The sequence below is a fragment of the Sus scrofa genome, chromosome 11 (genome assembly GCF_054392235.1).
Source record: "Sus scrofa isolate SSC_HxYL_T2T_F1_AM1 chromosome 11, Sscrofa_HxYL_maternal_Yorkshire_Landrace_v2.0, whole genome shotgun sequence".
Taxonomy (NCBI): Eukaryota; Metazoa; Chordata; class Mammalia; order Artiodactyla; family Suidae; genus Sus; species Sus scrofa.
The window spans coordinates 23,285,407-23,300,410 of record NC_139393.1 but is presented as its reverse complement, the minus strand read 5'-3'; the positions used below and the strand labels follow the sequence as shown (position 1 = coordinate 23,300,410).

The 15,004-nt window shown below is 43.8% G+C and overlaps 1 long non-coding RNA gene across 3 annotated transcripts in view; it reads left to right on the top strand.

The window, feature by feature from the left end:
* LOC102167197 (uncharacterized) overlaps positions 1 to 15,004 on the top strand; it is a 153,034-nt gene that overhangs the window by 78,514 nt on the left and 59,516 nt on the right. The window lies entirely within an intron of this gene.

Sequence of the window (15,004 nt, the reverse complement as noted above, 5' to 3'; positions counted from 1 at the left end):
AGCCTAAAGTATGATGAATCTTCAAACTTGGCATAAAACAGTAGCGATTAGGTCCAGAAAATCCTCAGGCCTCTCTTGCATTTAGGCAGGGCAACATCTTTCCTAGCATCTCCTCCTTGAAAATTTCTGACCATATTTAAACAAATATTTTGAGAAGAAATATTGTAACTTCCCTTGTCCGTGAACACTTACCCTCAGGGCATATGCCTATTTGTACCCATTCCCCATCTTTATCTCATTTTTCATTTAAATGAACTTCTTGGTTTTTATTTGTACAAAACCAAATTCTCCTACAGCTAAAGTATCCTGGGGCCTACAGTAAAACAAAAATTAAAAAGAGCGTGGGATAGTTATATTCATCAGGACTCTTTCAGAAACTCAACATGAAATAAGACACCCCCCCACCCCCACGCCCCCCCGCCCCAAAGATAATACATTGGCTTATGTAAAAAAGAGTCTTCTTATCACCTCCAGTTGGAAAAGTCTCAAGGAAAGACTCTGATTGGCCCAGCTGAATCACCTGCCCAAGTCTGGACCAATTGCTGTCACTTGCCTGGGTCACATAGCCAAGTGGCAGATGGTCATGGAACATGGATTTATTTCCAGAAGAAAGAGGGATTGTAGCTGGTCACTTAGGTAAATTTGAAAGAAGCAAAAAAAAAAAAAAAAAAAAAAAGAAGTTGTGTTGTTTTTTTTTTCCAGAGTGCCTTAGATCTAGTACATTAGGATTTTAGAGACAACATTATCTCTTAAAGAAAGATGATGGTGGAGTTCCCGCCGCGGTGCAGTGGAAACGAATCCAACTAGGAACCATGGGGTTGCGGGTTTGGTCCCTGGCCTCACTCAGTGGGTTAAGGATCCAGCATTGCCGTGAGCTGGTGTAGGCTGGCAGCAGAGCTCCAATTAGATGCCTAGCCTGGGAACCTCCGTATGCCATGGGTGTCACCCTAAAAAGACAAAAAGACCAAAAAAAAAAAAAAAAGAAAAAGAAAGACGATGGTGTCAACTGATAAGGATGCCATCACCATGAGCGGTGCTTTAACACTGATTACTCATGAAACCTACTCTGGAATTCATAGCTGCTTTCACTGGGGATATCTTACGGGCATCAAGAAGGCAATATAGCGTAATGGCTAAGAGCATGAACTTTGAATTCTAACTGCCTCAAATTCAAATCCTCCAAGTATCAATTGTTAGCTTTTGTATTTGGGCAAGTTACAAGCCCTCCTTAAGCAAAATTGGTATAATAATGGAATTTACCTCTTAGATTACTGTGAGAACTAAGTAAAATAATACACATAAAGTGCTTGGTACCATATCCAGCCCTTAGTTACAAAAATGCTAAATGTTAACTACAGTCATTTTCATTACAAGCTTTGTGATTATTATTATCAACAAGTGTGCCAAGAATTTCCAGGTGAGAGAGTTTTTAGGATGGTCGATAGTGATAATGTTCCATTCTATGATCTTTCTGAAACCGGAAATATTTTACCATACATACTCTCCATTGGTATCCAACTCCATCCTTTGACTTGAATCTATTTAAAATCTCCCTCTTTTGGAAGATAGTATAAGAAAAAAGAAAGTATATGTATGTATGTATGTCTGGGTCACTGTGCTGCACAGCAGAAATGGACACAGCACTGTAATCAACTATACTTGAGTAAAAACGAAATTAAAAAAATAAAGCCAGAGTTTCCGTCGTGGTGCAGTGGTTAACGAATCCGACGAGGAATCCTGAGGTTGCGGGTTCGATCCCTGCCCTTGCTCAGTGGGTTAAGGATCCAGCGTTGCCGTGAGCTGTGGTGTAGGTCGCAGACAAGGCTCAGATCCCGCTTTTCTGTGGCTCTGGCTACAGCTCTGATTTGACCCCTAGCCTGGGACCCTCCATATGCCGCGGGAGCAGCCCTAGAAAAGGCAAAAAGACAAAAAGACAGAAAGGAAGGAAGGAAGGAAGGAAGGAAGGAAGCCCTGGGTTATTAAAAAATAAAAAAAATAAAATCTCCATTTTTCACCTTCCATGATTTCTCTTCTTATCCATGGAAGCATGAAACACTAGGGTATCTGGGTAGAAAAAGCAAGAAAATGGTGCCCTTGATACTTGTTTTAACCTTTCCAAAAGAGACTTCACAGGTAATTGAAGTCCAAGAAATTGCTCTCCTAGGATGTATCTGCTATGAGCAACAAAAGATAACTCCTCAGAGATACCAAAACAGTTGACCAACTTCTGGAACCAAGTGGCAAAGTAATGAATAAGCCCAGCAGACTGTGTTGCAAAACAAGGAACTGTGAGGCCCTCTAAATCGGAGCCTTCCAGACTGCACTTCTACCTTCTCATGAACTCTCTTCTATCTTACTTTTCATAAAACTTTCCATTGGAGGCTCCAGAAAGGCAGACATGTCAACAGAGACTTGTTCCTTCACTTCCACCGCAGCTGTAGCCTGTAGATTTAAGGCAGAATAGTTTCAATCAAGGAAAAGGGTTTGAGACAGGAAAACAGGTTGTGACCCTTTGAGTTTGACTTCCGTGCTCTATCGAATGTCTATGGCAGCAATTATTTGGGATTCAAAGTCTCATTTTTTTCAGCCAAAGTTTTCATAATATTTTTTCTCTCTAGTTATGAAAGTCAGAGAGAATAGCACCTTGTGTTTATATAGGACTGGTTCTTGGAAAGTGCTATAAATAATGTCAGCCTCTCTCCCACCAGAATTTCTGGTGGAAGCAACATATTTTCCTCACACCGCTTTTATAGATTATATAGTCTGTCAGAAGCACGGCGGAGGCCAAAATCTGGGTTTTCTTTGGATTTGAAATGTAGTATTAGATTTCCTTTCTATTAGAAAAACATTTCTATGCCAAAAAAATGGGTTTTTATGCATAGTGCCCTGGGTAACTGCCATGGGAAAGAGCTCAGTTAAAACTTCTTACTTTTCAGCACAATTAAACCATCATATTCCCATTTTCTTTTTTTCCCCCCATTTTCTTACAAACTTTTTATAGCCATCACTTTAATGATGGTGCAGTATCTCAACTACATTATTAAGTTCTTTGCTCATGGTAATGATAAATAATGCTCTGTGAAACTCTTATGTGTGTCCTGGACCATGATGTAGTTTTGCCTGTGACTTGCATTCTCAAATGTCTGGAAGGTTCATGTCGAGTCCAACATTACCTTATTTTAAAAGATTAAAAAAAGAAAAAAAAAAACTAAGGCTCAGAAACGATGAATGATTTATGTAGTCACACAGCTCATTAATGGCATTGAAGAGACAAAAAGGTTGTGGGTTTTGGTTGTTTTTGATTTCGCTTATGGCATTATTATAGGGCTGGACTGATTAGAGTAACAGCTGCTATAACAAAGAAGCCCCTACCTATACATCAGTGACTTACCCCAATAAACCTTTATCTATTACTCATGCGACAGCACAATGTGGGTTTTCCTGGTCAGCAGGTGATGGCTGCTCTCCAGGCAGAGATTCAGGGACTCAGGCCTCTTTCATTTTGTGGCTTCCTAATTCCCAAGGATAGTGGTTTGCAACCAGCAGTGATTTTGACCCCTGGAAGACATTTGGCGGTGTCTGGAGATATTTTTTTTTCTAGCCAGTCTTTATGTGTTTTTATTTGCATAAAACTACAGGATAAAACCTTTTTTATTCTAGCATCAATTTCTCCTAAAGTGGGACTTGTGAGATATAGTTTAAATGCTTCTCAGAGAATGTGCCTTCCATTAATTTATTTTTTAATGATTTTTATTTTTTCCATTATAGTTGGTTTACAGTGTTCTGTGAATTTCTACTGTACAGCAAAGCGACCCATTCACACATATATATACATTCTTTTTCTCACATTATGCTCCATCATGTACCATCATAAGTGACTAGATATAGTTCCTTGTGCTATACAGCAGGATCTCATTGCTTATCCACTCCAAATGCAATAGTTTGAATCTGTTAACCCCAGACTCCCCATCCATCCCACTCCTCTGCCCTTGGCAACCATAAGACTGTTCTCCAAGTCCATGAGTTTCTTTTCTGTTGAAAGGTTCATTTGTGCTGTATATTAGATTCCAGATATAAGTGATATCATATGGTATTTGTCTTTCACTTTCTCATTTACTTCACTTAGTATGAGGGTCTCTAGAGTCATCCATGTTGCTGCAAATGGCATTGTTTTGTTCTTTTTTATGGCTGAGTAGTATTCCATTGCGTATTTGTACCACATCTTAATCCATTCATCATGGTTGCTTCCATGTCTTGGCTATTATGAATAGTGCTGCAGTGAACATATGGGTGCATTTATCTTTTTCAAGGAAAGTTTTGTCTGGATATAGGCTCAAGAGTGGGATTGTTGGATCATATGGTAGTTCTATGTGTAGTTTTCTGAGGTACCTTCATGCTATTTTCCATAGTGGTTGTACCAATTTACATTCCCAGGAACAGTATAGGAGGGTACCCCTTTATCCACACCCTCTCTAGCATTTGTTATTTGTTGATTTGTTAATGATGGCCATTCTGACAGGTGTGAGGTACCTCATCATAGTTTTGATTTGCATTTCTCTAATAATTAGTGAAGTTGAGCATTTTTTCATGTGCTCGTTGGCCATCTCTATATCTTCGTTGAAGAAATGTCTATTCAGGTCTTTCACCCATGGAGATTTTCTTTTTTGTTGTTGTTGCTTTCTTTTTTTTTTTTTTTTTTTTTTTTGCTTTTAAGGGCTGCACCCATGGCATATAGAGGTTCCCAGGCTAGGGGTCTAATCAGAGCTACCACTGCCAGACTACACCACAGTCACAGCAACGCCAGATCCTTAAACACTGAGCGAGATCAGGGATCAAATCTGCAGCTTCATGGTTCCTAGTCACATTCATTTCTGCCTTGCCATGACAGGAACTCCCATGGAGATATTTTTGGTTGTCACTACGGAGGGCATACTACTGGCATCTAGTAGGTAGAGGCCAGGAATACTGCTAAACATCCTACAATGCACAGGACAAATCCTACAATAAAGAATTTCCTGGCCCAAAGTGTCAGTAGTGCCAAAGTTGAGAAATACTACCCAAGAGAAACATTACCTTCTGCATCCAACCAGCTAAACAGGGAAGGGAAAAAATCAACAAGGTACAACTACTCTATAAATGCCTTGATCTGGGAACACTAGTCACCCAAATGTGAGAGGGACAAAGAAATGAGTCCTGGTGGGCAGTTGTTTCCAACAACAACTCTTCTTTGCTCATTTTTGATGAACAACTGTCAACTTGTCACAGGTGGCACTGGCAAGATTTGAAATATAGTTTGCCTGGCTTCTCATAACATTGTTGAAGAATCAGTAGGAGCTAATACAACCGATAACATATAAATCCAGCCCCTACCTTCTCCTTGGGCTCTAGGTTTTCTGTTCAGTGTCCCAGTCAGTGTATCATTAGGTATCACCGACACATACAGCCATATTTTCCCACTAAAATTCTCTCTTTCATCTTTCCTTTTTCAGCAATTGATGACACCCTCCTCCTCCTCCTCCTTCTCCTCCTCAGTGTCCTATATCCTCATCCAGTTGTTTAACAAATCTCAGCTCTACCTCCAAGATCTGTGCCTACAACTATTACTGTGACAAAAAAGAACAAACCTGATTCTATATGGAATCTCTTCCTTCAGTTCTAACCCTTTTACTCAGCTGCCTGTGCTTAGTCAGGCTGCCCTGCACCTTTGATAAAAAAGAATGTTGCCTGTAGCCTGAAATACACAGACAGCTCATTCTCTAGACTCTGACCTTGAAGGTATAATACTTTCGCATTCATACAGAGATAAAATGTTGCAGGCAGAGAATAATATTTGTCTTGTTGGAGGTTTATAGGAACATTGTGGCCAGACCTAGTGTACAGTTGCAAGAACAAAGGATTCTGACACCAAGAAATTTGCAACCACCAGCCACACCCCTTCCCCTTTTAGTATAAAAGAAGCCGGAATTCTAATTCAGGAGGGATGGTTCTTTGGGAACACTAGTTCACCATCTTCTTGGTCTCTGGCTTTCCCAACAAAGTTTGCATTCCTTGCCCCAACGACTCATCCTTTTATTAGCCTGTTGTGCAGCGACCAGACAAACTTGGACTCAGTAACCTTGCCATAGGCCTGAACTACCACAAAAATCTTTTTTTTTTTTTTGTCTTTTTAGGGTCGCACCTGCAGCATATGGAGGTTCCCAGGCTAGGGGTCCAATCAGAGCTATAGCTGCTGGCCTACACCACAGCCACCAAAACACCACATCTGAATTGCGTCTGTGACCTACACCACAGCTCATGGCAACACCAGATCCTTAACCCACTGAGCAAGGCCAGGGAGCAAACCTGTGTCCTCATGGATATAGTTGGGTTCCTTAACAGCTGAGCCACGGTGGGAACTCCATAAAGATCTTTTAATTGCCCTCTCTGCTGCCTCTCTAATCCCATATAGCCTATGTACCTGAAGCGGTTTTTTTTTTTTAACCTATGAAGAAGATTATTTCTGCACATCTGGTGCCAGCTCACTCCCTTGGGTACCTTGAACCATGCCCTAGTGAGAGTCACAGGAAACCCATTTGCTCCCCCACCATTGTTCCTCTGGGGTCTTCAGACCCCTGTCTTCACTCTCATTGTTCCCTGAGCCTGTTCTGAGCCCTGGTTTGGTGGCCTTTACAGCTGCCAGAGGCATTTTCTACATTCCCTTCTAGGCTCATGGGATGGATTGTAAAGTGGGAGTCTGTCTGTCTGAATGGATCAGCTATTTATCCACATCTATGATCCCCGCTATAGGCTACAAAACCCTTCACCATCTAATTCCTCTCTAATATCATCAGCTGCCTTTCTCTACCTCTTCATAACAGACACACTAAACTACCTTCTGTGCCTCTAAGGTGCCAGCTCCTCTTAGTCTTGGGGTCTTCATGATTGGTGTTCTCTTTCTCTTTAGAGCCCTCTTCACAGACGCATGCATACCTGTCTCCTTCTCACCATTCCAGCCTCAGGTGTCATCTCTTCAAAAGTGAGCATCTCCCTGAAACTGCCCTTCTCTCCCCGACATGCACTCTGCTCTCTAAACCCGTATCTCATCCTCCTGCTTCATTTCCTCCAGGACTTATTACTACAGGAGCTGATATAGATTGTTCATTGACTTATATTTGCATTTTCCCCCAACTGGAATAGAAGCTCCAGGAGGGCAGAGGCTTTACCAGTCTTGCTCTCCACTGTATCCCCAGTTCTAGAAGAGTACCCAGCATGTAGCAACTATCAGCATATAGTCAATGTACAGTCATTGAACCAATGAATGAACAGGAGAATACCAGAGCCCTAGGAGAGTAGGAGATGGAGAATATGAGGTTTTGCTCCAGCTCTGCGATGGATTTCATTAGTTTGACAAATGGGTCTCACAGATCACATTCCTTCCCCCAGAAAGCAGTTTTCTTATCCAGAAAAAAAAAAAAAAAAAAAAGGAGTTAACCGCAAAGGTTTTTTAGAAACACAGACAAGGAAATCCTCAGATTTAGCAAATTATTCTCTCCAGGGCCAGCAGACCATTTTCATTGGTGGGTCTCTTCAGAAACTTTTTGCACCCACAAGTAACCTCTCTGATAGGCTCTCCTTCCAAGCTACACACAGAACTGCCATTGCTAGGGCGAGTCAGAAGATTTGGGAGGAAAATTTTTTTTTTTTTTTTTAGGACCCCACCTGTGACATATGTAATTTCCCAGGCTAGGGATCCAATTGGAGCTACGGCTGCCAACCTACACCACAGCCACAGCAATGAGGGATCCAAGCCACATCTGTGACCTACACCGCAGTTCATGGCAATGCCAGATCCTTAGCCCACTGAGCAAGGCCAGGGATTGAACCAACATCCTCCTGCATACTAGTCGGATTCCTTACTGCTGAGTCATGATGGGAACTGCAGGAGGAAAATCTTTTGTCTTTTTTTTTTTTTTTTTTTTTTGTCCTTCCCTCCCCACTTCCTTCCTTACCTTTATTCCCTTTTTCTCTGGCATATTCAAGCTATATTCTCACCTTCACTAACAGCTGAGACTATTCTGTGCATTTGGAAAAAGTCATGCTCCAAAAACCAGATCCCCCACCTAGAGCATCCCTTGAAGGTTTTGGACCATTCCAGACCGGCCACCTGGCTGCTTCCCCGGACCCGTGTCAGGCTGAGATGCTGCTGGGGACATGCATGGCTGCCAGCAGCCTCACCGTTGATGTCCTCTTTCATCACTCTTCACTTTCTTTTCCAGATTAATTTCTCCTTTTCTTCAGTTAAGAGCTATCTATTGAGCACTGAACTTGGCTTTAAAATGCCCACAAGCAGAAGCAGACTGACTGCGATGTTAATGAAACCACAGGACCCACAGTCACAGGAGTTCCATAAAAATTGCCAAAGTAAAACATTTTAACTTCAGTCAGTTAACACTATCTCTTATGCTCCGGCTCCCCCTTCACCAACTCTCTCTTGTGTGGGTTGGGTTGGGGTGGCCGTGATGTGTGGGCATTTGGCTGAGGTGAAGGTGAGCTGGAGATACATTTGGTTTGGGTTTAATGGGCCATGTTTATACAATTCACAGTCACCTCGGTGTATAATGGTTAAGCTATTGCTATTTATTGCGGAGAAGGAATTTTCTTCTAGAAATACTCCCAGAACCTACGGTGCCAGCTCCTCCATCAGGGTGCTCCAAAGGCACACAGCCACGTGTGATACCACGATACAGAGGCGCCATGCAGCGTGTGGCCTGGGACCATGTGGAAAACGAAGGATCCCTGAGGTTTGAGATCTTGGAGGCAGAAGCTGGTCTGTGGGAAAACCTCCAATCCTCAAACACGTAAAACTGTAAGCAGATATTTCAATTCTCACGGACGCCTCATCAAAAAGGAAGCTGTCCCTGTGTCTGTAGAGCATAAACTTCTAGATGTACCTATAAATAGCCCATGTGTCCCTCTGTGAGTCGACAGTTTATACATTCCAACTATTTAATTTAAAAATTTCAAAAGTGTTTTTGATCAACCCTGATAGAGGAAACACTGACTTATCCCTCTGTTGTTCTTCTACAAAAGTATTGTCGTGCGAAAAGAGGATCCAAGAGTATGTAGCCAAAAAAATGTGGGAAACACAGTATCGTAGCGGTGTGCCGGGCATTCGTTCCTAGCAGCAGTACGGGATTTTTCTGAATGTTTGTCCTATTCGTCAGGATTTTTAAACTTGTCGTTTATTCTTCTTTCTGTCCTAATTCTGAAAAAAAACATGCAACTTTCATTTATTTATCTATTTTTTGCTTCTTAGGCCCGCAACATATGGAGGTTCCCAGGCTAGGGGTCCAATCAGAGCTACAGCTGCTGGCCTACATCACAGCCACAGCCATGCCCGATTCAAGCCGTGTCTGCGACCTGCACCACAGCTCAGGCAACGCCATATCCTTAACCCACTGAGCAAGGCCAGGGATCGAACCTGCAACCTCCCGGTTCCTCATCCAATTCATTTCTGCTGTGCCACGATGGGAACTCTAAAACATGCAGCTTTCTTAAGTGAGGCCCCCACAGTCACCAAGCTTCAGGAAATCAGGTGGGCTCTGAGGTACAGGTCCAGAGGGTGTGGTTCTGCTTATTCCAGAGCTCACACCAGACATCAAATGAGTCCCACATTGAAAAAAGGTAGGAAAAGAGGTGAGGCCATGCTGAGAACATAACTGACCCTCCCTCTGTCTGCCAGTTCCCCACCCCCTTCATCCCTCCTAAAAATACTCTCCAATAAGTTAGACGCTTGGCAGTTATGCTTTCGAGGGAAGTAAATGTGATGAGGAGTGAGAGATCCAATTCCACGGCTCTCTTCTTGCCCCTTTGCCATTGCCCAGACCAGGCCAGCCAGCAAGCGGACAGGGGCTCAACGTGACCTTTGACCACGGTGTCTTCTCACAGAGAGTGCTGACAGGTCCCAAAAGGGACCCCCAATCTTCCTAGGTCCATCCTCCCAAGGGCTGAGGACAGGGATTTGGGAGCCGGAGGGCCCCAAGTATGATCCCCGTGTGGCTTGAATTCTCTCTAGACACCTGCATCACCTATTCTTCCTGCCCTGCTCAGACCACCGTGCTTGTTCAACTGGTTTCCAGCCATTCTGTGAACCTTCAACTTGGATGAGACAACTTAGACCAGAATTTGAACTACAAATTGAGGCCCATGCCCCCCACTCCCACCCTCAATCCGACACACAGGTGTTTGCACAGGATCCATCGAATGGAACCAGCTCACCAACTGACCATCGACTGCGGTTACCAGCCCATAAAACGAAATGAAGCACGTCCTGGTTTTCCTACAAAAATTAACCAGAAATGTCAAAGAATTAGAGTCGAAATAATTTGTGAAGCAGCCAGCAATTAATCATTTACTAGAGTGGGTGACCTTTTCCTTGCAGGTAGCAGATATAATGAAACAGGCTCTTGCAGAGTGGGTGTTGAAACTGACATTCTCTAGGCCTGACTCATGGCCGTTCCACCTGGTTCCTGGCCCCTCCCAACCTGATGGGAAACACAGGTTGCCTCTCATAACAAATTCTGGGAAATCCCTGCCTCAGGCCTGCCTTGAAAGCTGCTGCCAGTGTCCTTTGTCGTTTATTGTTTGTGTGCTGCACTGGGGAAGCTGGCAAGCAGGTACTTGCAGTGGGGAGAAGAAAAGCTGTACGGATCAAATAGCATCCTCGACCCCAGGGGAGGGACAGAGGCCTCATCACAGAAAGGGGCTGTAGCTGCTCTCCTAGGCTGTCATTATGGTCTTGCCTGAGCCCCTGGAATCTTGTTTATTTCCTGTTTCAAATTTCTGGAGGTGTACCACTGGGTACAGGTACTAAGGGCAATTGTGTCACAGTGAGGTGGGCTAGCCGTACCATCTTCAATGTTACAAAATAGAGCAAGTTTGGCTTCGAAAATCCTTTCTATATGTAGATATCCTTGTACCCCTGCCCCCACATCTCCCCCCTCCAGGGCTTCCCCGGTGAAACAAGAGACTTAATTAAAGATGATCAAGTTAATGACTTGGCTTAATTCAGACCCCATGTTTCCCTTAAGTCTGAAATCCTTTGAATCTGATGGGTCAGGAGAAGGAAGTGAAACTGGATAGTCTAAATAATTTGTAGTTAAAGCCAAGATTTATGAGGGGAATTACTGTGCAGAGCTTGGTTTTGAGTGTCTTTGGACCCTGGGGGCCAAATTCTCCCCCTGACGGCACACGTGTGTCTCTCAGGGCTCTGTGGGCCCCAGGAGGTGGAGCAGGAAGGCAGAGTGTACTAGGATCCCAGGGAACTGGTGCCCTGGAGCCAGAGGAGGGGGAGGGTTTTGGCGTTCAAGGTTATTAGCACATGGGGCATTCATCAAAAAGAAAAAAAGAGGAAGGAGAGGAGGAAGCACAGATTCTGAGAAACACCCCCGGAGAGGTCAGGCCTCACACCCCTTTGTCCTGTCTGGCTCCTCCCTTTGCCAAAAAGGCAGCCTTTAGAGTGGGACTATTTTTGAAGCCACAAGTAAGAGTCAGATTCCACTTAGGTCTGGCCCTGCTAAAATTAATTCTGAGAAGTTCAAAGTCAGGAGCAGGAGAGAAGAAAGATTCTGGCATCCTTTGCCCTGCCCCCTCCAACACACATGGCTTCACGACGACATACAATTCAAAGAACATACCAGTAACAGTACCTGCCACATAATAGATGCTATAGAAGTGCTGTTTGATTCCTCGCTTTAACTGTAAGCTACTAATACTATTATTGTCTTGCCTTTGCTTTCGAAGAGCTGATTTGAATGTTAAAAAAGTAGGTAAGAAGGAGTTCCCCATTGTGACGCAGTGGAAACGAATCCGACTACTATCTATGAGGATGCGGGTTCCATCCCTGGCCTCACTTAGTGGGTTGAGGATCCGGCGTTGCCATGAGCTATGGTGTAGTTTGCAGATGCTACTTGGAACCTGCATTGCTGTGACTGTGCAGCTGCAGCTTCGATTTGACCCCCATGTGCTGTGGATGTGGCCCTAAAAAGCGAAAAAAAGAAAAAAGATAAGAAAATCAGTCATGTTTTTGCTTTTCTTGGTTAGCACACCTGAGGAGGCAAAGCAATGAGCTAAAGGAGACCGGAGATTAGGCCCCAGGGGGCAGCTGTAGACCGAGCAGCAGGAGGCACCCTGAAGACAGGAATAAGCCTGGTGGACTGCTCCTGCCTGAGGATTGCTGTTTACGTGATTCCCCACTGGACGGGAAAGAGCCAGAGAGATCTGAGACCCAGATCTGAACCCCTCACCTGGGAAGTACCTAGCTGTGAAAATGACTGAATACCTCCAAGCCACCATTCCCTCCTTTGCAAATGGATATGATTAAACCACCTTCTGGAGAGAAGGCAAAGGCTAAGTGAGTATATGCTGGTCACTGGCTTCTGCTCCTCACTCCTGGGGAAGGAGTTTCTAATGCAGCAGAGAGGTGGAGAAGGAAGGGCAAAATCCACAGCATGGAATGACACCTGCCAATCTACATGCAGTCAACCCGAGCATAAGTGAATACATGTATAATCCGTTACAATTAGTCGTCACACCTAACTAAAGACTAGATGGTTCTGGTGGTCTTTTCAAACCTTTCTCAGAAGCAGACCTCAAGAGAACTTTAGCTGGGTGGACCTGTCCCTGAGAAATAGCTGCCCTGGTTCTTTTTCTGCCCCAGGGTCCTTTCAGGACCCTCTTCCATCTTCATCCCTTGGCTGGTTATGGTCTCTGGTCCTTCCCCACATGCCCCACCAGCATCCAGCCTCTACTGGTCTGCCTGGCACCATCCCTTCCATCTAAGACAAGATTCCAAGAGCCGCCCATTCTTAATTCTTTTAGTTCAGAATTTTAGAATCATCACCTTGGTCTCTACTGCAACTGCTGGCCCCAAATCCATTTTCTTTCCCTAAGATGAAATAATCTCATACAGAAATCTCAAACAGAAAATAATTGTTTTCATTCAGTTAGCCCAATTCTTGCCATCTACTAGGACAAATGTTTTCAGTGGTAGCTATCATCATCACCATTATTATCATCATCATCGTTCTAATCCAATCATGCTGCTCTAAATTGGCTCCCAGAAGCGGCCCTTCACAATCACCTCCAGCGGTTTCTCTGTACATCAGAAGATGGTTTTATGAATCATCCTGACTTTTGGCAGGGAGAAGACAGCTCGCAAGTGGAGGTAGACAAACAAACAAGACAAAACAAAGACTCATTCCCTGATGATGCAAAATTCATGTACTTTACAACTGCTTCCTCAGTCCCACTTGAAACCTGTCCAAGAGTAGTTTTGCTGTTTAATTATTTAGTGCCACCCAGGTAGGAGCTTTTAGGGAGTTAATTTATCTTCAAGGGGCCAGCCTAGCATCTTGATCCTACACTCGTGATGGAACAAACATTACCACCTTTTAACACGTTAACATTCTGCTTCTCGGAGTTCCTGTCATGGCGCAGCGAAAACGAATCCGACTAGGAACCATGAGGTTGCGGGTTCAATCCCTGGCCTTGCTCAATGGGTTAAGGATCCAGCTGTTGCTGAAGCCGTGGCGTAGGCTGGCAGCTAGAGCTCTGATTAGACCCCTAGCCTGGAAACCTCCACATGCCGTGGGTGGACAAAAAAAAAAAAAAAAAAAAAAAAGCATTCTGCTTCTCTTCGGAGCTACTTCAATGCTAAGTTTAGGCAGCGTATAGAGGCCAGCATATTATCAGTTTTCCCTTGGAAATGGAAACTGGTAGAAATCAACAGGCCTTCTGTGGATTGGGCATCCTCAGAGAGTTGGTTTGTAAATGAGCTACTGCTGAGATCATGATGTTTGGGATCAAATCCCAGACCCGAATGCAACAATGTAAAGAAAGGGACCAGCCCCTCGATTGTAATGTAACTGGCCTGGCATGAAGTGATGGGAGTGACTCCATGCCTGTGACAGAGACCCTGTGCTCAGCAGACGGGGACACCCCACCCACCAGGAGGCAGTGCACTGAGTGCAAGGAGAGTGATTTCCTGGATTTTGCGATAGTCTGGTCCACATCTCTCCTGAGAGTTTGCAATTAGCTTTGCTTTGATTCCGAGCTCACTGAGAAACCTTCTGTTTCTGACTTCAGTCACCCCAGAGACCTTAATACCCAAGGGGTGCCCTGGATCGTGAAACCGAAGAGTTCAGTTACTGGAATGGTAGCACCTCTTACTGTAGAGGAATCAGTGTGTTTTGCAGCATCAAAATCAATTATCCACACGTTCAGAATGATTCGGCCCTTCCAGGTCTGGCAGGCTCCAGGTAGATTTGAAAAACATTCTGTATTTGAAAGCTGAGAACCAAACTCTCCGTGTTTTCTTACATTCTGTTGTGCCTCCGTTTCCTCCTTTGTAAATCAGGGGGAAATAATACCTGCTTGGTATGGTTGTTGTGAGGATTCATGATGTAATGGATGTAAATTGTATGTATGTATATATGTTTGTCAAAGGATTTAACATATGGAAGTATTTAGGGTGGTGCCTGTTACTCTAGCGTCTTCAAGAGGCTTTCCACTTAGAGTACCGGCTGGTGCCTCTCTGTCACAGGCTTTCTTTTTCTTTGTTTCTTCCTCCCTCCCTCGCTTTCTTTCTTAAAAATGCCATAGACTTTCTTACATAGCCTTCTAAGTACTTACCTCTTCCAGCTACTCTACTCATAAGACTCGCGATTTCAAATTAAAGCTAAACAGCGTATTTGTATCCTCTGTGAGTACAGGACCTGTGTAGTTGTATAGGGCCGTGCCTGTTTTAATCCTTGGCTGTTACCGTCTTGAATTCTTAATAATTTTTGTAAAAAGGACTCCACATTTTATTTTTTTTTAATTTATTTTATTTATTTATTTATTTTTTTTTTTTTTTTTGCCTTTTTGCCTTTTCTAGGGCCACTTCCCATGGCACATGGAGGTTCCCAGGCTAGGGTCTAATAATTGGAGCTGTAGCCCCCGACCTATGCCAGAGCCACAGCAACTC